Source organism: Hemitrygon akajei, chromosome 9 (genome assembly GCF_048418815.1).
Source record: "Hemitrygon akajei chromosome 9, sHemAka1.3, whole genome shotgun sequence".
Taxonomy (NCBI): Eukaryota; Metazoa; Chordata; class Chondrichthyes; order Myliobatiformes; family Dasyatidae; genus Hemitrygon; species Hemitrygon akajei.
Window position 1 is genome coordinate 78,877,183 of NC_133132.1, and position 25,324 is coordinate 78,902,506.

A 25,324-nucleotide genomic window follows, 5' to 3' on the forward strand; every position below is an offset into this window, starting at 1 on the left:
TTTGGCTTTTCCTACATAATTGACTGTTTACTACGACGCTCTGCATTTTGCGAAATAGCCTGCTGTGAAAACACATAATTTACACTTCAGCTCATTGTGGTTGAACTGCATTCCCACTTTTGAAAAATTAGTTCCAGGCATTGGGTGTTAATTGCAACAAATAAGTGAGCTAATTTGAGATTTTTATGTGTCTGTGTTGAAATTATTCAAATTAAACTATTCCCATGAAAATTTACCCAGTAATCCAAATCATTTGAAAACAAAGTCAGTAGGTACATTATAAAAACCAAAATTTGCTTAATAGTTTGCAACAAATATGTGGCCTATAGAGCCTCTGAATCTCTAAGGCTATATTATTCATTTAATAAAGGGATTAGAACACAGAATGCAAAATGCTAACCAGATCCTTCTGTAAATCATACTGAAAGTAGTTTAGGTTTTGGCCCTAGCATATGATACTCTGGGTGCTGCGTATTGAACGAGTTTCATAAAGGAAGCTTGGAGCTGAAAGACAGTCACAAGCAGACCCAATACAACGTTAATCCTGATTATCTTAATCCTTGAGTTTCTAAATAGATTTCTATTGAAATTCTAGTGTGTCAGTGGAACGTGAGTAAACTCACTGACAGCATATCTGGAAGGTTTTAATTTTTTTTGCTTCATAAAGCAATACACAATATATTTTTTTGTGGCAGATCTATGCCTGGGGATCTGTCGCTCACAAACGTAATATGTAATTAACTGGATATCCTTAATATATGCTCAATAAATAAATTCCAGGTACCAGAAGCTGTCAGTTCATTCCTGTATTTGTTGCTGAAAACTAAAATTAAGATTGAATTCATTAAACATATAATTAAGTTTCCAAAAACGCTAACAAGTGAATCAAGCATACATAACATGTATATGTAATGCTCACAGGTGTGAATGAGAGCATTAAATCTCTATCAGGGATTGACGACACGGATGTCAGAAAATAAATTGCCACATTTTATGTCTTCTGCAATTTTATTTTCACTTACCAATTTCACCCCCTTCCCCATGACCCCCCACACTGTAGGTTTTAATTTTATCTTGGCATTCATCATTCCATAAAAGCCTGTAGGGATTGCTAACAAAAATCTTCTGATTAAAGCTTGCCTATCCCAGGCTAAACGGCAGCCTCAGTTTATCAGCAAGGTAGCTTTTTTAAATTCTCTGACCATTGGTCCGTTTTCCAGCATTCAAGAATGAGTCTGATTTTATCTATTTTTATTCCAGTGGTCTTGATATGTTCTCATGTTTCTGCTCTAATGACTGTTCTGGTATTCTGCTCTCAATGAATGAAACTTGCTATCCATAGAGAAAATCTCAGAGGTTCTGAAGCCAAGGACAAAGAAAGAGTCTGTCGAATCTCCAAAGCACTAACTGTTCCAATACGAAGTCTACGTTTTAAACCTATTGTGGGTATAAAATTCAGCAATATCCAAACTGTCTCTGTCAAAGAAAACGTGAATCCCAGAGAGTGCTTCTTCGTTCTTTCGAACATCTCCTCGTGTTAGATCTTGCCTTGTTGCATGTCAGCCCTAGATCGACTGTAGACAACCCTGCCTCTGCTGTTAGATATGAAAATTCTTTGGCAGTGCTGGCACGTCACAACCTCAGGCAAGTGAAGAAAATAATTTATGAATGTACATTTTTGGTACTTTATTTTTTGAACCGATTTGAGTTAAAAAAAAATGAAAGATTTGATCTGAAGCAGTCAGTGTTGACCTCCATAGCAGCATTCAGAATCAGAGGGCAGCCCGACTTGTATTGATACACCCCACTCTACAATTTTGACTTCCATTTACAACAATTGATTTCCTTTGTCATACGTAATCAAAAATCAAAGGTTGAAAGTGGCGATACATAATAAAAATCTATCGTCTAAAAATCAAGCCCTCTTTTTGCATTTTTTGCTTTATATGTGAGTTGTGCTGCTTATTGTAGATTAAGTACCACTGGTGGTCATTTTTAGGTTGATTTATTATAATAAGTAAACTTGCCAATCCACTGTGCCCTGAAGGGCCTGGACTGTGTTGTAATGTTTTATGATGATGTGTCTGATCTTCTTAGGACAACAGGTGTGTATCTAATGGCATCTTGCAGTGCCCATGTGCACCCAGAAACTGGATGTCAAAGGCATAAGTTGTTACGCAGAGGCCTATTGTAATCTTGTTGAGGTGGATGCTGAGTTTGAATAATCCAGAGAAGCAGCAACAGCTTATTCAAAAGATCGGACGCTGGGCATTCACACACAATTACACAATGTTCAGATGAAGTGTGTCTCCTCAGTAAGTGAAGCTGTCTGTACAAGAATGTGCCAAAGTCTGGACAACATTTGAACATGGTCCGATAAATGGCAAGGAAGGTCATTGCCATAGAAATGCTGGATGATAACCAGTTTCAACATTCAATAGTATTGCCATCATCAAGTCCACAACTGCCATCTTCCAGGGCTGGGAAGTTCACCACTAGCCACCCATCACTCTAAACATACATTCCTTCCACTATCAGTGTCCTCGCAGTCCCCTCCCTACCAACCAACAACTCCTTCCCCCACCACCCATAACTTCAGTTCATACCATCTACAATCCTACTCCAACAGCACCCCCCAAGCCTGCAATCATTGCCACCAGGGCAGGATAAAAGCTGTAAGATAACACTGCTAATACATTTCCTTCAAGCTTGCACCTTGCACATCATCCTGAGCTAAAACTATATCAATATTCCTTCTTCATTGCTAGATATATATCCTGGAGCTCCGACATGATTCAAAATTCAGGTTTATTTATTGAAACATGTTTATTTATTTAGTGAAATGTGTTGTTTGTGTTAACATCTGGCACACCTGAGGTTGTGCAGAGGGCAATGGTCAGGTATTGGCACACATTCCAGTGGTAATATAGCCATGCCCACAATGCTTGGCAGAACAACAAGCAATAAAATGACAGCAAAACAAGCCCAATTCCTCCCTCCCACCCACACACATACACAGACCTTTAACGGCAGGACAGGCTATCTTTGGCCTCAAGCAGACACAGACTTGGACTTGGACTTGGATTTCCCCTGAGGACTTGCTGAGATTCACAGACTCGGACGTTATTGTGTCAGCAGTTCCACCAGTAGGATTGCAGCAATTTAGAAACGTGGCTGACACCAACAGGCCAAGGACAATCAGCATGGAAATTAGATACTGGTTTTCCTACCTGGCCACAAGTCCAGTAAAGTGCTTAAGTCAGATCCGGCTGTGTTGGATGAATTAAAATCTAGTTAGTTACTATAAACTGATACTTAAAAAGATAGCGAGCATGAAGTTAAGAGCACAATGGGATAATCTGCCATTTTCAAAAAGAAAATGTGCCATCGCCTCTGATACAAGGCGCTTGTCCACATATCCTCATTGGCTTCATCAATGATATACCTTCTGTCATAAAGGAGAGTGGAGCCTATTTCACAGCTTTTATGTTTCTTGTAAGATCACTTAACTCCCCACGCAGCTTCCCACTAATCCTGATGAAATGTCCTTTTCTCTATATCTAGTATCTGTCAATAAGAACCAGATTTATGTTGGTTTGTCAAAACAAAAGTAAGCTTTTGTGTTACTTGTTCATGAGTTATTCTGTGAGACACTGTTTATTTTAGGTTCATTGGAGTAGTTCCAGATCTTGTATGTAGTAGAACAGGAATATTTATTAGAATCAAGGGATATGGAAACATACATGCTGAAATATGTTAATACTAGCTTGGGACTAACAGTGTTGGTTACAACTCACTACCGAGAGAGAAAAAAAACAAATTTTTAGCTGTGTTCCTTTATCTGAAATATATTTCATTTTCAGTTGCCGATTTGGGCCTGACAGAGTAATCATGTGGCTGAGATACATTCCTGAAATGGCATATAAAATGGTAAAAATAAATGTACAAATGGAGAATGCTCCTTTATTGAATCTTTGTTACTGATCCGATAAAAATTTTGTTCCCTCTCTACTTTTGCTTTCCGATGACTGAATATTTCCAGCACTTTCAGTTTTTATTTCAGGTTTCCAACACCTGCAATATTTTATTGTCCATTGTTTGATCTTACTGATCAAAGTCCAGAGGTTACTCAGTGAACTTTGGGAGACGTGCAAGGAGGAAGGTGATTAAATTGCAACTGGTTGTAAACACGTCACTCATGGCACTCAAAATAGATTGCCGTGGAATTTATAAACTCCTTCCTCCATCTACGATTATTCGTTACCAACACAATTGGATCAGATAATGTTTATTTTGTCAGGCAGGAAAAGAAATAAAAATTTGTGGTGGAAAAGAAATGACTGCATGCTTCATGTCACGTAAACATCCATCATTTGTGGTTCTTGTACCTAACTTGCAAAAATGTTTTTTTTCTCTCCCGCCAGTCAAAGAGTGGCTTCCACTACAGCTCAGTGGCTGAAAAATATTGTGGGTATCCACAAATTGCCAGCAGAAGGGTAGGAGGTGCTTCATGAGTAGGTGGGCCATTTGTGCTTGCTTCCATTCCAGGGTCTTGAGGGGTACAGCATGCCATTCCCCCATATTGAATAGTCCCTGAAGAAATTGAATAACCCCTGAACAAGTCAGGAACTCTCATGAATCAGTTACAATGATGCATCATTCTTCAAGAAAACTTCAAAGACATCTAGGAAGCATTTTCTCTCTCCTGCCAGAAATCTCTTGCCATGATGGAGCTTGGAGTAGAGTGGTTGTTGCGGGTATCTGAATGAATATTTGATCTTCCCACAGGAACTGCTTGTGTATGATTGGAGCCCCAATATTCCTGATCCCTAACATCAAAGAAGCCAGTCTTCAGCCAAGTCAGTTCATTGTACATGGATTCAAGAAATAGCTGTGAATCTTGGGAAGCTACAAATTTTGTGGGACCAGACAAGTTCTGACATCACATGTACAGTTGCAGGAGCCTCTCTGGTTCCAACCAATGGTGAAATTTTTTTGGCCTGTTTAACTTTTCTATGATTGAAAAACACTGCTAAAGATGAAGAACATTAACATTTGCAAGTCTGCCTCGCTAATGGGCAGGATAATGAAGGTACTGTGCATTAATGTGTGAAGCAGGCCCTCGCCCTGCGTCGCAGCCTGCTTCAGCTACTTGGGGAAGTGGATGTTGGAAGTGATTCTCAAAAACGCAGAGCGGTAAGCACACCATTATTCGAGTGAGACTTAAAGCCTGCAGGCTCATGCTCCCAACTATTCTACTCACTAATCCAATCACAAGAAAATAAGATGGATTACCTGTGTCTGCGTTTGAACCACTGGGAGATAAGGCAATGCTGTACACTCGTTCTGACAGAAACATGGCCCCAGGACACCACTCCAGACTCGGCCATCCAGCTAGAAGGCCTAATCTCCTTTCAGGTGGACAGAAATGCTGCAATCTCCAGTAAGATCAATGGAGGAGGTCTCTGTAAGTACTAGTGTGTGAACATCCACCGCGCACCACAGACAGAGTTTTTAATGGTGAAGTGCAAGTCCTCCTAATTACTGAGGGAGTTCACTGCCATTGTGTGATTATGGCAGTTTACCTACCCCACACCCGTGCTAGTGCTGGGGAAGCACTGCAGGAGCTGTCACCCTGATAGTGTCTTCATTGTTGCTGGTAACTTCAATCATACCAACTTAGAAACAGTCCTGTTAAAGTTCTACCAGCTTGTCAACTTTGCAGCCAGAGGAGAGAATATATTAGACCTGGTTATACTAATGCTTGTGGAACCCCCATGTCACTTCATTTTGCTAATCCCTGTATGTAGTCTACTGGGTAAACGAGTACAGGGTGATTAGCGCCTGGACTGAAGGTGCCACCTCAGCACTGGAAGCCTGTTTCAAACAGGATGGTGGGTACCCACAACCATCATGTCAACATCGATGAATATGCAGGATCAGTGACTGGCTACATAGTGAAGTGTTTCGAGGATGTTACTGTAATTAAACACTACACTGCCAGGACAAACCAGACTGCAGACGTGCATACACTGCTCAGGGATCAGGATGCTGCCTTCTTACTGGGGGACAGGATGACTCTGAGGTCAGAAAGAGCTGCACTCTCTCGTGCCGTCTGGAAGACAAAGCGTGAGTACTGACAGAAAATTCATAGACACCTTTGTGACACCAGAAACTCACGGCACACATGACAAGATATACAAATTATAACTGATTACAAGACTACCCTGGGTGTCTATGACAACGACGCCTCCCTTCCTGATAGGCTGAATTCCTTCTGTACACGATTTAACATGGAATGATGTGACAATGAGGAAAACCCCTCTTCACCTGAGGAATAGGTGCCCTGTTTGGTCACAGCCTAGGTAGGGTAAAGCCACACATAGCTGTGGGACCAGACAACTATCTAGTCAGCTGCTGAGGGACCGTGCAGCCCAGCTAACAGAAGTCTTAACGACCATCTTCAATACCTCTTTGAAACAGCCAACTGCCCCTGCAGACTTTGGGGCAGCCACCATGATTATGGTGCCCAAGTGAATGACAGTAACTAGCCTAAATGCCAGTGGCACTGACTTCAACAATTGTGAAGTGCTTTGACAAGCTGTATTGGATTGAAATTTCACTTTCCAGCCACATTGGACCATTTCCAGGTCACCTACTGCTCAATCTGCTGATGCCATAGCCTCGGCCCTCCACTCCATCCTGTCCAACTAGAAAATTATGCTTCATACGCAGGACATTGTTCATCGATTTCAGCTTGGATGGAGTTTAACGCGATGATCCCTCAGAGGCAGGTGGGTAAACTGTCCTCTTTGGGACTCGAAGTCACTTTTTGTAACTGGATCTTGGGCTTCTTGATGGAAAGACCCCTGTCAGCCTAAATTGGCAGCAACATCTCAAGCTCCATCACGCTGAGCACTGGTGCCCCCAGAGATGTGTGCTCAGCCTGCCACTGTTCACTCTGCTGACTCACAACCGCACTGCCGGATCCAGCTCAAACTGCATCATCAAGTTGGCTGACCATACAACCGTGGCTGGCCTCATCAGTCACAGTGATGAGTCAGCATACAGAAAGGAGGTAGAGAGGCTTGTCAGATGGTGCAAGGACAACAACCTGAGTCTCACCACAGATAAGCCAACAGCGATGATTGTGGACACCAGGAATCACAGATCGACCACTCTCCATTGGTTCTGCCATGGAGAGAGTGAAGAGCACAAAGTTCCTTGGTGAGCATGTAACAGACAATCTAACCAGGACCCACAACATCTCCTCATTAATCAAAAAGGCACAGCAGCATCTACATTTTCTGAGGAGTTTGAGGTGTACAAGTCTCTCTGTCCCCATTCTAAAAATCCACAGGAGCACCATCAAGAGTGTCCTGTCTGGCTGTATCGTTCTGTGGTATGGAAGCTGCAAGGCATCAGACTGCAAGATCATAGAGAGGACAGTAAAAAACATCGAGAGGATTACCAGTGTCTCCTTCTCCCATTTGTGATATTTACTGGGTGTGTTGTATTCGAGGGGCTTGAAGCATTGTTGAGGATTTCTACCACCCATCCCACAATCTTTTTGATCCGCTACCATCAAGAGATGATAATGATGATGATGATGACGTTGACTTAAGCCTGTGAGGCCAGCGCCGAGCATTTTCATGCCTTACAAGGCACAGAATGAAAGACTGTGTGGTGTGCCACTCCTCACAGACATTTCACAGTATTTTTCTTTATTTTATGAGGTCGAGTTGGAAAGCGTACTCGGGAGCGGCCCAACTGGATTCGAACCCTGGAACCTCCGTTCCAGAGTCCGGTGCTGATGTCACTGTGCCACCAGCCGACCATCATCATCATCACCATCAGGAGGGAGGTATAGAAGGGAGGGAGGACTAGGGCTGCCAGACCAGGTAACAGCTTCTTCCGTCAGGCTGTGAGACTAATCAATACCCAGCCACCACTGAGCTCTTGCCATTAGGACTTTGAGCTGTTTACTGCTTACTGTACTGTTTACCTGTGCTTATGCATGACTTACATTTTTATTAACTTACTTATGATAATATTTTGTTTTTTTTACGCTGTGTGTGATATAATAAAAAGGTCACAAGGCGACTGAGAAAAGATGAAATCCATCCCAGATGAAGGGCCTCAACCCAAAATGTTAACTATCCATTTCCATCCATAGCCCTGCTCAGTTCCTCCAGCACATTGTATGTGGCTCCTGATTCCAGTGTCTGCTGCCTCTTGTGACTCCACTCAGAAAAGGTTGTTAGGTAAGAACTAACAGGCTATGGGATTTAATCAGAATCAGGTTTATTAGCACTGACATATGCCATGAAATACAGTGCAAAGACAAAATTTACTATACATTACAACAGAAAATAGCAGGAAAAAAGCAATAACAAGGTGATTCATGAACCATTCAGAAATCCAATGGTGGAGAAAAAGAAGCTGTTCCCAAATTGTTGAGTATGTAGGTGATTGAGTCTATAGCCCGCTCCTGATCCTTTGCATTGGGACCTCCAAACCAGCTTTTGACACAACCAGTCAGAAAGTTTCCACTGTACATCTATAGAAATTTGCAAGATTCTTTGCTGAATTACCTAATCTCACCAAACTCCAAATGAAGTAGAATCTCTTGATTGCTTTCCTCATGATTACATCAATGTGTTAGGCCCAGGATTAGGTCTTCAGAGATGCTAACACTCAGGAACTAGAAGCTGCTCACCTTTTCTACCACTAACCACTCAATGACATTAAGTGTGTTTTCCCCTTCCTGAAGTTCACAATCAATTCCTTGGTCTTGAAATAGCTAGTATGGCCATCAGTTCTACAACTTGCCCATAGACACATTGCAGTCAGGCGCAAAACATTACTGAAATTACCAACATTGCTGATCCCAGAATGAAGTTTTGGGACGGGGGCATACTGAAAGTACGTTCAATGTTTTTATCTAGCAACGTATGATGCATGTGCCATTATTGCTGGCTCTAAGAATTTTCCCAGAGGCTAGCTGCTACATATTTACGTCTGCCTTTGGAAATGGAAATGATTCAATACCTCCTTGTCTTGGGTCTGGATGTGGCATCATGGTTATTGATTTGGAGGCTGCCTGGAATTGCATATAATGTGACTTATTTGGATAAATCGGAGTAGATATCAACATGTCATATAACCATTTAACAATAACAGCACGGAAACAGGACATCTCGGCCCCTCTAGTCCGTGCTGAATGCTTACTCTCACCTAGTCCCACCGACCTGCACTCAGCCCATAACCCTCCATTCCTTTCCTGTCCATATACCTATCCAATTTTTTTTAAATGACAGTATCGAACCTGCCTCTACCACTTCTACTGGAAGCTCGTTCCACACATAAACACCAGTGCCAACCTCCATCACACTGCAGCTGCATGTTCATTCAATCCTGAAGCTCCTGGAGTCCCCACTCTGCAGAATCAAAAGGAACTTCTTTACATGGAAGCGGGGAGAAGGTAGAACTTGCAATCTCACAGTGTAGTTGAAGAGACTGGGCTTAGAGCAAAGCTAACTAAACACAAGAAAGAGAAAGGAATTAAGGAGATCAAAGAAGCTAGTGTTCACTATAAACAAACAGTTTACCGTAATGTAGAGCACCAACAGACTCAGTCTGATTCTGCATCTTGGTTAAAATATGCAAGTAAGGCAGATCACTGAAGGCTGGAGACCAAGCATTTGCCGAGTGAGCATTGACTAAGTTTAGGAATTCAGTTAGGTGGGTCTGTGCCAGATAAAGCTTGGTGTAGTCATATATTCCATGATCACCCAGGCATACATTTACCTACAAGGCAAACCTACCTTCACCAGATTTTCTAGTGCCACTTGCTGTTCAAAATTGTCTAGATCCTAAATTTGTTACCTTGTATTAACATTATGCTATAAAATGGGTGTGACAGAGAATCTCTGCGCAAGAAGAAACAGCTTCGACCAGCTGGCCAAGCAAAGTCACTTAAGCTTTGATTATAACACATTGCTTTGACGTTAATAAATCTATCAACTATTTACAAACATAAAATTATACCATCAGTTAGCTATTTTTGTAGGCATGCAATTATATAATTGACCGATTATTTATGGACATACATATTTACATACAACTATAAATTTAACCAAACAAAAAACGTCACCTCACCCAATTCCTTTGTCTTTTCAACTATAAATTCTTCATTTATTGCACACCTGATGATTCCAATGGATCACTAATTCGTATAGGCTTCCTACACAACTGACATAACTGGTACTATAACTGTTGTATTAACATAATTGTTTCTATTATTATGCATATCTATAAAAACACATTTTATTGCATATTCTCTAAACTATTAACATTAAGCTTGATGTATTTACTAATTGTTGTAGTAAATATTATACATTGTATTTGGCATGTTATTCTGTGTCATGCCAATAATTTCTACTCTCATTCTGTGCTGCATCCTAAGTCACCTTCTGACTCCTGAAGGACCCCAGACCTTCCCTCATTCATGAAGTCATCTCCCCTGGCTTTCCTGCTCAATACTGTTTCCAAGAATCTTGATTCTACAATGACTTTCAAGCTTTTGTTGTAGTCAGATAACAATCTGTCAAATTAACCTGCGACTTAGTCCAAGGTACTATCACTAGCGGGATCTTAGTAATGTTGCAACCAATCCTCCCTTAGTGCATGCAATTCCATTGAAAGTTGATCCAAGAGAAAATTCTGTAAGTTTTGATGATACAGTGCTCTTCCCAAAAAAACGATGTTGCTTCATTTTCTATAGTCACAAGTGAAACTGCCTTATTAATGGATCTACACTGAGTCATCTGCCTTCTATATTATGTGATGCTATGCCATGACCATAGTTTAGATATCCCAGTGAACTGATCCACTTACACAGTCCCAACAGATCACTACTAACCATGATTGCAACTATCTCCATTACTCTGAGAATGCTAACTTATTACTCCTGTGAGGCCATGGGTTCAGGCTGTTCCTAGCAGATTGTCCTTCACTCTAGGATATCTTGGCCTGCTCTAGATCTCTGATAATCATATTGCTTTGCTCAGCAGGTTTCTTTCCCAGCTTTGGGTTAGCCATGGCAGGAACCTCTGTAACAGAAACCTTCTGTCCTAGTGTTTTGCTGTCATTATAATGTGATATTTGGTTCAATAGCTGATCTGCATAAAAGTAGAAAAGCGCTCACCTTTTCCTAGCAGATAGCAGTAAAATCCACGACTTTTATAATATTTGTTATGTAACTGAAGGTGTATTACTTGTTGATATTTCCAACTTGCATAATCAAGACTTCTGGGGATGTCATGATCCCTTCATTAACATAATATTTGACCATAGCCCTTGTCTTTTTATCCCTTGATCTTCTCCGGATCTCTTTAGCAACCAGCCACTTCAAGTTTTGACTCAATGTTTGTGTTTCTTCATTCCAGTATTTAAATATTTTGTTTTTCTTTTAATCTAAATTTACATTCCTCTTCAGACTGTCATCAGAGTCTGTCTGTAGTAGTGGCAATGCCACATAGCCCATACATTGATAATCACCCTTACCCTTGTGGAGGGAGAGACCTATTTTCGCTTGACTCGCATTGCAAATAAACCAGGTTTTACCGACCAGGTAATCATAATACAATGTTTTTCAGTTCCTCTGTGTTCATTACTATTACATTGGATACCCTGTTGGAAGTGATTAATCTCCTGATGCTTCAAGGCCTCCCACTATTAACAAGGCCTATGTGATAGAGTTACGTAGGTGAGTGCAGCTCTAGCACAACCGCGAGGCTCAAAACAGTCTAGATAGCATAGCCTATTGCAATACCATCATGAACACTTAAGACCACAGCTACCTGGAAGTTTGAAGTGAAGACAGAAAATGCTGAAAACACTCAGCAGATCAGCCAGCAACTGTAGAAAGACAACCAAATGATATTTCTGGGCCCCTGTGAAAGAGAAAAAGCACTTTAGTTTTCAGTGGTGAGTGGTGGAGGGTGGGGGTAGAACAAAGGGAATATCTCTGGCAGGGTTGAGACTAAATGACTTAATGTATCATTTGGAATTACAGTTCTAATCAGTTTAATACTCTTTGAACTCATTTGTTGTTAAGACCAAAGTTACAGGACATGGCCTAGATGGCCAGGCTATACAAAGAGAGAAAGAAAATCGGAACCCAAAATGATGACTTGTAGAAGTGGCCAGTTCTGATAGAAAATGAATGAATTATGTGTAAGTGTAAAATTCAGTACAATGTCTGGAAGAATGCAATGTGCCCAGATAGGCAAAGAGATATTGTTCCTTAAGCTTGTGTTGGGCCTTGTTGAAACAGTGCAGAAAGCCACAGGCAGAATGGTTAGAGAGGGAGTAGTACATTGAACTAAAGTGGCAGGTAACTAGAAGTGTAGGGTCACTCCTTCAGACTGAATGCAGGTGATTGCAGAGCGATTACCCAGGCAGTGTTTGGGTTCTCCACTGTCAAGTGGCTAGATTGTGAACACTGAATGCAATACACTAAACTGAAAGAAGTGCAAGTGAATTGTTGCTTCACCTGGAAGAATTGTTTGGGTCCCTGGCTATTGAAAAGGGATGAGGAGAAGGGACCAGTTTTGTAGGTTCTGTAACCCCTCCACCATTTCAAACATTTATTCTCTCCACCAGTAGCCCATCATGATCAGAAGATGCACTGTGGCAACTTGCCAAGGCTTAAAAAAAAACACTTTGCCAACTTGAGAACTCTATGAACAACTATGAACATATGAGTTGTAAAAAATCTGTAGGACGTAGAGTTAGTTCATAGTTGTGGTGAGTGAAGTTATTCATGCAGTTTTGGGAGCCTGATCATTATGGTGTAATAACTGTTCCTGAACCTGGTGGTATGGGATCTAAGGCTTCTATTCCTCTGTCTATACCTATGGTAGTTGTGAAGAGAGAGCTTGGCCTGAATGGTGAGGGTCCTTGATGGTGTATGTCACCTTCTTGTGGCAGTGCTCTATGTAAATAATGATGGGAAAGTGTTGCCATTTATGGACTGGGCTGCATCCAGCACTCCTCATATGTTAACCCCTTCATTCCCCAGATAATTTTCATAAACTTCCTCCGGACCTTTTACAATGCCAGCACATCTGTTCTTAGATATGGGACCCAAAACTGCTCACAATACTCCAAATATGGCCTGATTAATGCCTTATAAAATCTCAACATTACACCTTTGTTTTCATATTCTAGTTTTTTTTCTCTGGAAATGAATGCTAATGTTGCATTTGCCTTCATTACTACCTACTCAACCTGCAAGTTTCATGTGCTCGTGCATACCTGATGTGGATAAATGATATCATGTCATGTGAGTATTAATAATAATAGAGCCATGCAAGATGAAAACAGGCCAATTGGTGTGTCACATCCAACCATTCATTTATGACCTCATCTATACCTTCTGGCTCCACTCTCAGATTGCTTATGGGTCCTAACTTTGCCCTTAATATACAAATAAAAGTAATTAATTTCTTTTTTTAAGAAGCTTTCATTGTTTTGAAGGGTCTTTCCTATATTAGTTCTCTATACCTTCCATAGGTTTCGTTTTTTTCTCTTTATCCAACCCTTGATACCCTCAACATCTAGAGTTTCCTGCATTAGTTGCCCTTGGCTTTTACCCTTACAACAGACATGCTGGACCTTATTTATTTGCTATTCCTCCTTTGAATGCTTTTTACTATGTAGATGTAGATTTGCCTCAAGTAGATGATCCTAGATAATCTTTGCTGTGTCCTGGCGTATCTTAATGAAATTGGCCTCTCCCCAATTTAAGATCTTTATTCTTGATCCATCTCTTGTCTTTTTTCCATAGTCACGTTGAAATATTTGGACCTACAGGTACCTGCCTCCAAGAAACTCCTTTACACAAACTCTCTCTGGCTGACCAGTTACATTCCCCAAGATAAGTTCCAATTGCCAAAAAGCTCTCCTGGACCTAAGAAAGATCTCTTCTGATCTTCTATAAGCCAATACCAGTTAATATTCTGGAAATTAAAATCACCCAGTACTATAAAACTATTTTATCTTTCTTGAACTTGTTTAATTTTCTCTGATATTTGTCTACATATCTGTTCCACTATCTCCTGCTGACTTTAGGAGGTCTGTAATACATCTGCAGCAAAGTATCTCCACCCTGTTGTTCCAAGTTTTGAGCCATGAGGCCTTGTTTCATGAGCCCTCTATGATATCTTCACTCAATACTGAATTAACACTTTTTTGATTAATAGTGCAAATCGACATTTACATTTACACTCTGTCATGCCTAAAATTGCTAAATCTCAGCATACTGAGTTGCCAGTCCATATCTCAATAATGGCAACAATATCATAATCCTGCATTTCAATTAAACTTTTGACCATCTACCTCACTGTTAGACTCCTTGCTTGTAACTATTTCATTTCGTAATCCCCTCCCATCACTTACCTGCTTGGTCTGTCTACTGGACTTACCAACTTTTTCTCTACACAGTGACAGTACTCCCCATCTGAACATCTACACTTTAGCATGTACATATATTAATATTCAATTCTGTGTGCATTGATAAACCAAATCAACTCTGGAACTGGTATATTGGACTTTCTCTGGGAATGTAATATTGACCATTTTATTTGCTTTACATACCATCATGATTTATTTATTATCTACTATTTTCTGACTCATTATTAAATGCCATCAGGCACTTATGCATGAAGAAACAACTGGAGATAAGTTTGCTCTTCATAAATCAGAGTATTGAGCACAGGCGTTGGGATATTATGTTGAAATTGAAAAAGACATCGGTGAGGCCAAATCTGGAGTTTTGTGCACAGATTTTGTCACCTACCTACAGTAAAGATATTAATAGAGTTGGAACTCCCCATTCACATTCTACCAACTTTCCACAGGACCATCATCGTGTGTGTCCTAATTGGCTTCATCATTTAAACTTGCAATGCATCTGACCTCTAGACCTTACAGAAGATACTAAAAACTGTTGAAAGGATTATTGGGGTCTCCCTCGCCCTATTTGTAACATTTACTAGAAGCATGGTAAACTAAGGGCCCAAAGCATTGCTGAGGATCTCATCCACCCATCCCACAAGCCCTTTGACCCAAAACCATCAGAAAGAGGCAGAGGACCATCAGGAGCAGGACTGCTAGACTGGGTAATGCCTGCGTCTCACATGCTGTGAACTAATGAACACCCAGCAACACCAAGGTCTCTTCACTAGGATAGTGAGCTGCTTACTGTATACGCGACTGTTTGCTGCTTACTGTTTACTTGTGCTGAGCACTACATATGCTTTGAATTATATTTTATATTTTATTAAATTATTTTTGGGAATATTTTGTGTTATGTGCTGTAGATGCACCATTGTTTCACTTGGTTGTTTATATGTACAGTCAGATTACAATAAACTTGAACTCGAACTTGAACCTGAGAAACTTTACAAGATTTTGCTGGGATTTGAGGAACTGAGTTATAGGGAAAGGTTGAATAGGATAGGGCTTTATTCCCTGAATCACCGGGGAATGACAGGAGATCTTATTATGAAAGGTATAGATAGGGCAATTTCAAGCAGGCTCTTTCCACTGGTGTTGAGTAAGACTAGAAATAGGGGTCATAGATTCAGGCTAATAGGTGAAATATTTAAGTGGAACCTGTGGAGCAATTTCTTCACTCAGAGGGTGGTCCGAGTATGGAACAGGTTGCCAGTGGAAGTGGTGGATATGAGTTCAATTGCAACATTAAAAGAGAATCCTGGATATAGTGGGGTATGGAGGGCTACGATCCAGGTGTGGGTTGATAAGATCAGGCAGAATAACAATTTGGCATGGACAAAGTTGGCCAAAGGGCCTGTTTTTGGGCTGTAATGTTCTATGATTCTCAAGAAGGTAGTGGCATAGATTTTGTGGGTAAAGCTATCCCAGGTCTATAGAAGTCCAATGTTTATTGATCTCAGCTTTGAATACACTCATTAACCAATTGCCTGTTATCTCCTGGGGAAGAAGATTCCAAAGGTTTATAACACTTTCTGCTATAATGTCTCTCTGTCTCTAATTTCTAATAAGCTGATTCCTTATCCTAGTTTCAAACTCTCCAGCTAAAGGGTAAAGAACCTTTCAGCATCTATTCTGTCTGTTCCACTCCATTTCTTAGATTTCAAAAATGTCATTTACCATTGCTTTCAAATTCAATGTGCCAATGGAATTTAAAAAAAGAGAAGTTTGAAGTGATACACTTTGGCAGAAAACACAAGGAATGGCGATATAGACTAAATAGTTATCAACAGTTCAGAATAGAATACAGGAAAAGAGGGAGCCAGGTGCACATCTGTTTAATGGATGAATAAACATATACATAATAAATTATTGAAGAAATGACAACTGCATAAGGACTACAGACAAAATAGTAATGATGCTAACTGTAGGGCAAATGAAAATATGAGAGCTATAGTCAAGAGGGAAATTCGTATTGCCAAAAGGCACATTGAGAAGGATATTGCTGATAACGCTAATGTTGACCCTAAGAGATTTTTTCAATAATTTAGTAGTAAAAGGACAATCAAGGAGGAAGTTAAGTGTATTAGGAATAATAGTGGGGTGTTAAATTATGCAGAGAAGGATATAGCAGATACTGTTAACTCATATTTTACTGAAGTATTCACCTGCAAAGATGTTAGCAATATGCCAGTAAGTGTACAGAAAAATAAGGTAGTTTTAAGTGATTTAGAGATCTTAGTATGTGAGGTCCTGCTACAGCTGAAAAGGCTGAAAGTTAATAAATCTCCAGGGGCAGGCAACATATATCCAGGGGTCTGTGATTATATATACAAACCCCTGATAAGTATTTTTCAATAGTCATTAAAGACTGGTGAAATCCCTGAGGCCTGGAAATGGGCTAACATTGTCCCAGTGTATAAAAAGGGTGACTGCACTGACCCTAATAACTATAGACCAGTAAGCTTAATGTGTATCGCAGGCAAGATAATGGAAACAATAATAAAGAATGAAATGGAAAAGCAGCTGATAAGAACAGGCATATTAGGAGAAAGCCAGCATGGGTTCAGAAAGGGGAAATCATGTTTTACTAATATCTGGAGTTCTATGAAGAGGCAACTAAAATTTATGATAAAATAGAGTGGTTGATATCAGTTTCTTGAACTTTCAAAAGGCTTTTGACAAAGTACCCCACGAGAGGTTAATAATCAAATTACAGCCGGTGGGATTCAGCGTAAGGTATGCGAATGGGTGCAGAATTGGCTCAAAAACAGAAAATGAGTTATGGTGAGAGGATCACTTTCGCATATTGAAGATGTTAAAAGTGGGGTTCTGCAGGGATCAGTTTTGACACCACTGCTATTTTTAATTTACATTGATGATTTGGAAAAGCACATAACAAATAAACTAGTGAAGTTTGCCAATGACACAAAATTAAGGGGATGGGCTGATAACATTCAGGCAGCAGAACCAATGCAGTTAGATCTAAACAAAATCCAGATGTGGGCAGCGAAATGGCAGATGAAATTTAATGTAAGGAAATGAAAAATATTGCATAAAGAAAGTAGATTAATATTAGATATAAATGTTATCTTGGGGGGGGGGGGACGCGGTCCTGAGTTAGAATGTACACTGTATATGGATTTGGGCATCCTGATAGACTTTTAACTACACACAGAAATGATTAGGAAGGCTAATAGAATGTTGGGCTATATAATCTGATCAGTGGAGTTCAAGTCAGGAGATGTTCTCCTTAAGCTGCATCAAGCACTTGTGAGGCCTTGAATATTGTGTACAGTTTTGAAACCACATGAGATCCTGGAATTCATGCTAGCACTCTTAGGAAGATGGAGTGCAGAGATGCGGAGTTTATGCTGAATATGTACAAATTACTATAATTGGAAAGCTATGCCCAGTACTGCTGCTCTTCAGGTGAGATCATCAGTCATAAAGACCACGTTGTGGCCTTTGACATATTGCAGGAAGAAACATGATATGCTCCACATGAAAGCAAAGCCGCTCAGATTTATGGACCTAAACTTGGTCATCCTTGGCCATTGATTTAAAAGCAATTGCAGAAGATATAAAGGCAAAGAGAGGAGAAGGATTTCACTCAGTTTTTGAGATTTACATTCTCTGCCCAAATAATTGGAGCAAACTCATTGAATAATGCTAAAATAGAATTGGAAATAATAAAATATGCAACTTACTTGATTATGTAGAAAATTTGCAACATACATGTATGTCTCAGATGTGTTTGCACCATTTAAGAGTGACAATAGGTACAATAGGCTAAATAAGTTTCCCTTGTTCTGTAAGTCTCCATTATTCTAAATACCTATCTCACAGTTCCATGTTCATTGCAAGGATTCACCTCTATGTTTAGTTCAAAGAATTCTCAGCTGCAAAGCTTCATGCATTGAGGCAAATGCTATGTAGCTCCCAATCAGTGTAAGAACACAGAACAGAGAACATAGCACAGGAACTGGCTATTCAGCCCACAAAGTCTATGCTAACCAATGATGCCAATCCAAACTAACCCCATCTGCCTGCACAGTCCATATTCCACCATACCCTGCCTGTTTATGTGCCTGTGTAAATGATGTTATCATATCTGCTTCCATCACTTCCCCTGACAGTATGTTCCAAGCACTTACTGTACACTCTCTGTGTAACAACATTCCTCTTAAAGCTCCTTTAAACTTTCCTCCTCTTGCCTTAAAGCTCTAGTGTTTGACATTTCCACCTTCTAGGAGTCTTCGTGCAAGACTCCTAGAAGGTTAATTTACATGTTGTTTCAATGGTAAAGAAGGCAAATAGATAGATAGATAGATAGATAGATACTTTATTCATCCCCATGGGGAAATTCAACTTTTTTTCCAATGTCCCATACACTTGTTGTAGCAGAACTAATTACATACAATACTTAACTCAGTAAAAAAAAATATGATATGCATCTAAATCACCATCTCAAAAAGCATTAATAATAGCTTTTAAAAAGTTCTTAAGTCCTGGCGGTAGAATTGTAAAGCCTAATGGCATTGGGGAGTATTGACCTCTTCATCCTGTCTGAGGAGCATTGCATCGATAGTAACCTGTTGCTGAAACTGCTTCTCTGTCTCTGGATGGTGCTATGTAGAGGATGTTCAGAGTTATCCATAATTGACCGTAGCCTACTCAGCGCCCTTCGCTCAGCTACCGATGTTAAACTCTCCAGTACTTTGCCCACGACAGAGCCCGCCTTCCTTACCAGCTTATTAAGACGTGAGGCGTCTCTCTTCTTAATGCTTCCTCCCCAACACGCCACCACAAAGAAGAGGGCACTCTCCACAACTGACCTATAGAACATCTTCAGCATCCCACTACAGACATTGAATGACGCCAACCTTCTTAGGAAGTACAGTCGACTCTGTGCCTTCCTGCACAAGGCATCTGTGTTGGCAGTCCAGTCTAGCTTCTCGTCTAACTGTACTCCCAGATACTTGTAGGTCTTAACCTGCTCCACACATTCTCCATTAATGATCACTGGCTCCATATGAGGCCTAGATCTAAAGTCCACCACCAACTCCTTGGTCTTGGTGATATTGAGACGCAGGTAGTTTGAGTTGCACCATATCACAAAGTCCTGTATCAGTTTCCTATACTCCTCCTCCTGTCCATTCCTGACACACCCCACTATGGCCGTGTCATCAGCGAACTTCTGCACATGGCAGGACTCTGAGTCATATTGGAAGTCTGATGTGTACAGGGTGAACAGGACCGGAGAGAGTACGGTTCCCTGCGGCGCCCCTGTGCTGCTGACCACCGTGTCAGACCTACAGTCTCCCAACCGCAGATACTGAGGTCTATCTGTCAAGTAGTCCACTATCCAATCCACCATGTGAGAGTCTACTCCCATCTCCGTTAGTTTGTGCCTTAAGATCTTGGGCTGGATGGTGTTAAAGGCACTGGAGAAGTCAAGGAATGTAATCCTCACAGCACAACTGACCCCCTCTAGGTGAGAGAGTGATTTGTGCAGCAAATACGTGATAGCATCCTCCACTCCCACCTTCTCCTTATACGCAAACTGAAGAGGATCCTGGGCGTGCCTGGTTTGTGGCCTTAGATTCTGTATTATCAGCCGCTCCATGGTCTTCATCACGTGCGACGTCAAGGCAACAGGTCTGAAGTCATTCAACTCCTTTGGTTGTGGTTTCTTCGGTACCGGGACAATACAGGATGTTTTCCACTGTCTGGGTACTCTTCTCTGCTCCAGGCTCATGTTGAAGATGCGCTGTAGTGGTTCTCCCAGCTCAGTCGCACAGGCCCTCAGTAATCGTGGGGAAACTCCATCCGGTCCAGCCGCCTTGCTGGTACAGATCTTCCTCAGTTGACCTTCCACCTGTGCAGCCGTAATCCTGGGCGTGGGCAAGGTCTCCTGTGAGTGGCTATTTTCCTGTGAGGGAAGTAAGCCTGGTGTGGATTTCTGCGGTGAGGATGAGATTGAGCTGTCGAACCTGTTGAAGAAGTTGTTCAGCTGGTTCGCTTTCTCCACATCTCCACTTATGTTCGCCCTCCGCTTTGCACCGCATCCGGTGATGATCTTCATCCCATCCCACACCTCCTTCATGCTTTTTTTCTGCAGCTTTTGTTCTAGCTTCCTCCTATACTGCTCCTTTGCCCCCCCTTATCTGCACTCTGAGTTCCTTCTGAACTCTTTTAAGCTCCAACCGATCACCATCTTTAAAGGCCCTCTTCTTCTGGTTTAGGAGGCCTTTGATGTGACTAGTGATCCAGGGCTTATTATTGGGATAGCAGCGAACAGTTCTAACAGGGACAACTGCATCCACACAAAAGTTAATATAGTCCGTTGTGCATTCAGTGACCTCCTCAACGCCCCCACAGAGCCCCCCTTGCAGTACATCCCAGTTAGTAGTACTGAAGCAGTCTCTCAGGGCCTGTTCAGCTTCAGGAGTCCACTTCCTAAAAGAGCGTGTGGTAGTGGGATGCCTCATCACAATTGATTTATATCTGGGCTGTAACAAAACCAGGTTGTGATCAGCTTTCCCCAATGAAGGCCGTGGGGATGCACTATATGCCTCCTCTACGTTTGCATACAGTAGGTCAATAGTCCTATTACCCCTGGTGTAGCAATCCACGTACTGGGAGAAAGCAGGTAGTGTCTTGTCCAAAGTCACATGGTTGAAGTCCCCTGTAATTATCACCAGTGCCTCAGGGTGCTGTGTCTGCAGCCTAGCAACAGCGGAGCTGATGACGTCACACGCTACCGTTGCGTCGGCATGCGGCGGGACATACACATTCACCACAATGACGCTTGCGAATTCTCGAGGCAGGTAATATGGCCTCATACTCACGGCGATCAGCTCAATATCTCTTTCACAAACGGAGATCTTTGTACTCACATGCCCAGGGTTACACCATCTTTCGTTAATGTAGACAGCGAGTCCCCCTCCTTTCTTCTTCCCACACTTTTTGGCATCTCTGTCAAATCTTACCGTAGTAAAACCAGGTAATTCTACATTTACATCCGGGATGTTAGCCGTCAGCCATGTTTCGGAAAAACACATTAAACTGCATTCCTTGTATTCTTTAATGCAATGTTGGCATTTATTTCAAGGGTTTTAGAATATAAAAGCAAGGAGATGATGCTGAGCCTTTACAAGATACTAGTCGCACAGGGTATTGTTAATAGTTTTGGGCCCCAAATCTCAGAAGGGATGTGTTGTCATTGGAGAGAGCCCAGAGGGGGTAACGTATGAGGAGCATTTGGCAGCTTTGAACCTGTACTCACTGGAATTTAGAAGAATGCATTGAAACCTACTGAATGTTGAAAGGGCTAGATAAGATGGATGTGGAGGGGATGTTTCCTATGGTGGGGGTATCCAGAACTAAAGGGAACAGCCTTAAAATTGAATGGTGTCCCTTTAGAACAGAGGTAAGGAGGAACTTTTTAAGCCAGAGAATAGTGAATCTGTGGAATGCTCTGCCACAGACTGCGGTGGAGGACAAGTATATTTTAAGCTGAAGTTGATATTTTTGTAATCAGTCAGGGATCAAAGGATATGACGAGAAGGCATATTGGGTTGACTGGGATTTGGGATTAACCATGATGGAACAGCGGAGTAGACTTGATGGGCAAAATGGCCTAATTCTGCTCCTATGTCTTATAATCTTAAGATCTCTCATATTTTCATACACTTTGATCAATTGCTTCTTAGATTTCAATGCTCCAGAGAATCAGAGAGTTCATCCAGCATTTAATGAGTGTTGCTCTGGATTTCTAGCATCTGCAGAATCTCGTGTTTAGAGAAAGCAATTATCTGTCCAAATGTCATTATATCTCATGTTCTCTAATACAAACAAGACCATAAGTCCATAAGACACAGGAGCAGAATTAAGCCATCTGGCCCATGACTGCTCCACCACTCAATCATAGCTGATCCTCTTTTTTCTCCTCCTCGACCTCAGTTCCCGGCCTTCTCCTGTTGAAATTCTTCTGCAGCCCTTCCAAAGCCTCTGCCTCATTCCTGTGTCAGTGACTAGAATTGCACATGGTACTCCAAATATGGCTTGACCTAGAATCTATACAGCTACAAAATGAATTGACAATTTTTATATTCATCTTCCAAGCTGATGAAGCCAAGTATGTCATATACCTTCCTTGCCACCCAATCTATTTGTGTTACTGTCAGTACCTCCAGGTGAACTCTGTCTTTTTGTGTGCTTCCCCCTAGCTGTCAGTCTGTGGTTTTGTATTGCCATGTGCTCCAGTCCCCACTCCTGCTCTACTCCGGCCCCTGTATCACTGAGTACTCCGCCTCTCATCTGCTTCTCGTTATTACCTGTATTGCTGCCACCTGTGTCTCATTGTGCTCCACCTATCATCTGCCTCTATTGTTTATTGCTTCAGTCCTGTGTTTTTCCCTGTTTTTTTTTTGGTCAGATTATGCCAGTGAATTTTCCTGAGCCTTTCCAGCATTTATATCTGTACTTAGTCCATCTGAATATCGACTCTGCCTGATTCTGGTTTTTGGATTTCTCTGGATCTTTTGATCTCTGCCTGAACTTTGACGCCGACTTTGTTTGCATCTCAGGATTTGTTATTCAATTAATATCACTGTGTGCACAGTACTGGGTCTGCAATTGGATCCCTGCTCCAGCATCCTGACAGTTACCACTTTCAGGGAGCTATGGAATCATACCCCAAGATCCCTCTATAGATCAATGCTCCTAATGGACCTGCCAAAGTGCAACACCTTACATTTGTCTCAATTAAATTCCCTCTGCCAATCCTCAACACACATTTACAAAGCCCTTTACCTCATTGAATCCTTGAATAATATTCCTCAGTTTCTAAACCTCCACCAATTTCTGTATCATCTGCAAACTTACTAATTAGTTCACCTGCATTTCATCCACGTCAGTTATATATATCACAAGCAACAACAGTTCCAGCACTAATCCTGGAAAACACCACTGGCCATAGACCTCCTGTCAGAAAAAGCATCACTATTCTCTGTTTTCTATGGCCAAATCAATATTGAATTCAATATAATAATTCACTGTGGGTCTTTTGTGTCTTAAACTTTTGGATCAGCCTTGTCATGAGGAAATTGTCAGGCATAGTACAATATCCACTGCTCTACGTTCATGAAGCATCTTCATCATGTCCTCAAAGTGCTTAATCAAGTTTGTAAGACATGACCTCTCCTGTACAAGGCCATGCTGACTATCTGCAATAAGTCTATGCTTCTCCATATGTGAGTAGATTCTATCCCTAAGAATCTTTCCCATGTTATTGATTGGAATTCTCTAATTTATTTGCAGCAATTCAAAGAACTTTTATGTGATGATGATATCATAGTTCTATATAATGAGAGAGAATTTATATTTTTGCTTTTATTTTTTAAAGTTATTCACTGGAATGTGCTGTTTATTACATTATGCAGAATCTTTTTTAAAAAATGTTCAAAAGACTAAAACTAAGTTCCATATATATAATTTTGTTTAAATTATCTTCAGAGCATTGTTGTCACCAGCATGGCCAGTTTTTGAGGTTGGCTTGGAATTTTGTTTCACACTGCAGCAGTTAAAACTTTGTTGTCCTGTTGGATTGTATTTGTGAAAAAGTCAAACCAGGTGAGACAAGCAGGTTCACATTCCTATAGTACATACTGAATACTTTGGATTTCTATGACATTCTGATATCCGCATTTTAGTAAGTAAATTAAAAGAGGGCACAAACTGCCTGTTTGTTCTAAATAAATGACACAATCTTATGCTAGACAATATTTAAACATAATACATTTTTCACTATAGTGGTATTGTTTGTTTCTGCCATCTTTAATAGCTTAGTTTCTAATGAAATGGCCTGGGTTAATTGAGTCTGTTGTAATCATTATGTTAGTATTATGTACCCTTGAAGGAAAGTTTTGACTTTTCAATTCATCGCTGATTAGATGTGACTAAAGCTTAGGCAGAATATTCTTTATTCAGATTACCTTTTATTAATCAAACTTTGTATTACCAGGTACATAGTGTTAGTGTTAAGATTTACTTTTTCATTTTTAAAAATAATGGACTTGATTAATTCCTTAAAAGTATGAGGTACATGAATACTGAATACAGTGGGTTCCTAACCTCAGTGATTTGCTGATTATTTCAATGGATTTTGCTTTACATTAAAAAAAAATCTGCAGTATTTTGCTTCTGATTTTTTTGTCTCATGGAAAAAAACCTACAGCACAATACAGGCCCTTCGGCCCACGATGCTGTGCCGAACATATACTTACTTTAGAAATTACATAGGGTTACCCATAGCCCTCTATTTTTCTAAGCTCCACATACCTATCTAGGCATCTCTTAAAAGACCCTGTTGTATCCGTCTCCACCACCGTCACTGGCAGCCCATTCCATGCATTCACCACCCACTGCATTAAAAAACCTACCCCGCCATCTCTCTTGTACTTACTTCCAAGCACTTTAAAACTGTGCCTTCTTGTGTTAGCCATTTCCGCCCTGGGAAAAAGCCTCTGACTATCCACACGATCAATGCCTCTCATCATCTTATACACCTCTATCAAGTCACCACTCATCCTTCATTGCTTCAAGGAGAAAAGGCCAATGTGCTTTCTTTTATATTATACTCCCCTTGAACTAAATGCCAACATTGCATTTGCCTTCTTTGCCACAGACTCAACCTGTAAACTAATCTTCTGTGAGTCTTGCACGAGGACTCCCAAGTCCCTTTGCACCTCTGATGTTTGAACCTTCTCCTCATTTAGATAATAGTCTGCACTGT

At 40.9% G+C, this 25,324-nt stretch overlaps 1 long non-coding RNA gene across 1 annotated transcript in view; it reads right to left on the reverse strand.

Annotated features, from left to right (window-relative positions):
- The window catches only part of LOC140733287 (uncharacterized), a 35,222-nt gene that overhangs the window by 8,748 nt on the left and 1,150 nt on the right, over nucleotides 1-25,324 (reverse strand). Inside the window, exon 2 of the long non-coding RNA XR_012100256.1 lies at nucleotides 11,865-11,957. This is a non-coding gene — a long non-coding RNA (uncharacterized lncRNA). The remainder of the gene's footprint in view (nucleotides 1-11,864; nucleotides 11,958-25,324) is intronic.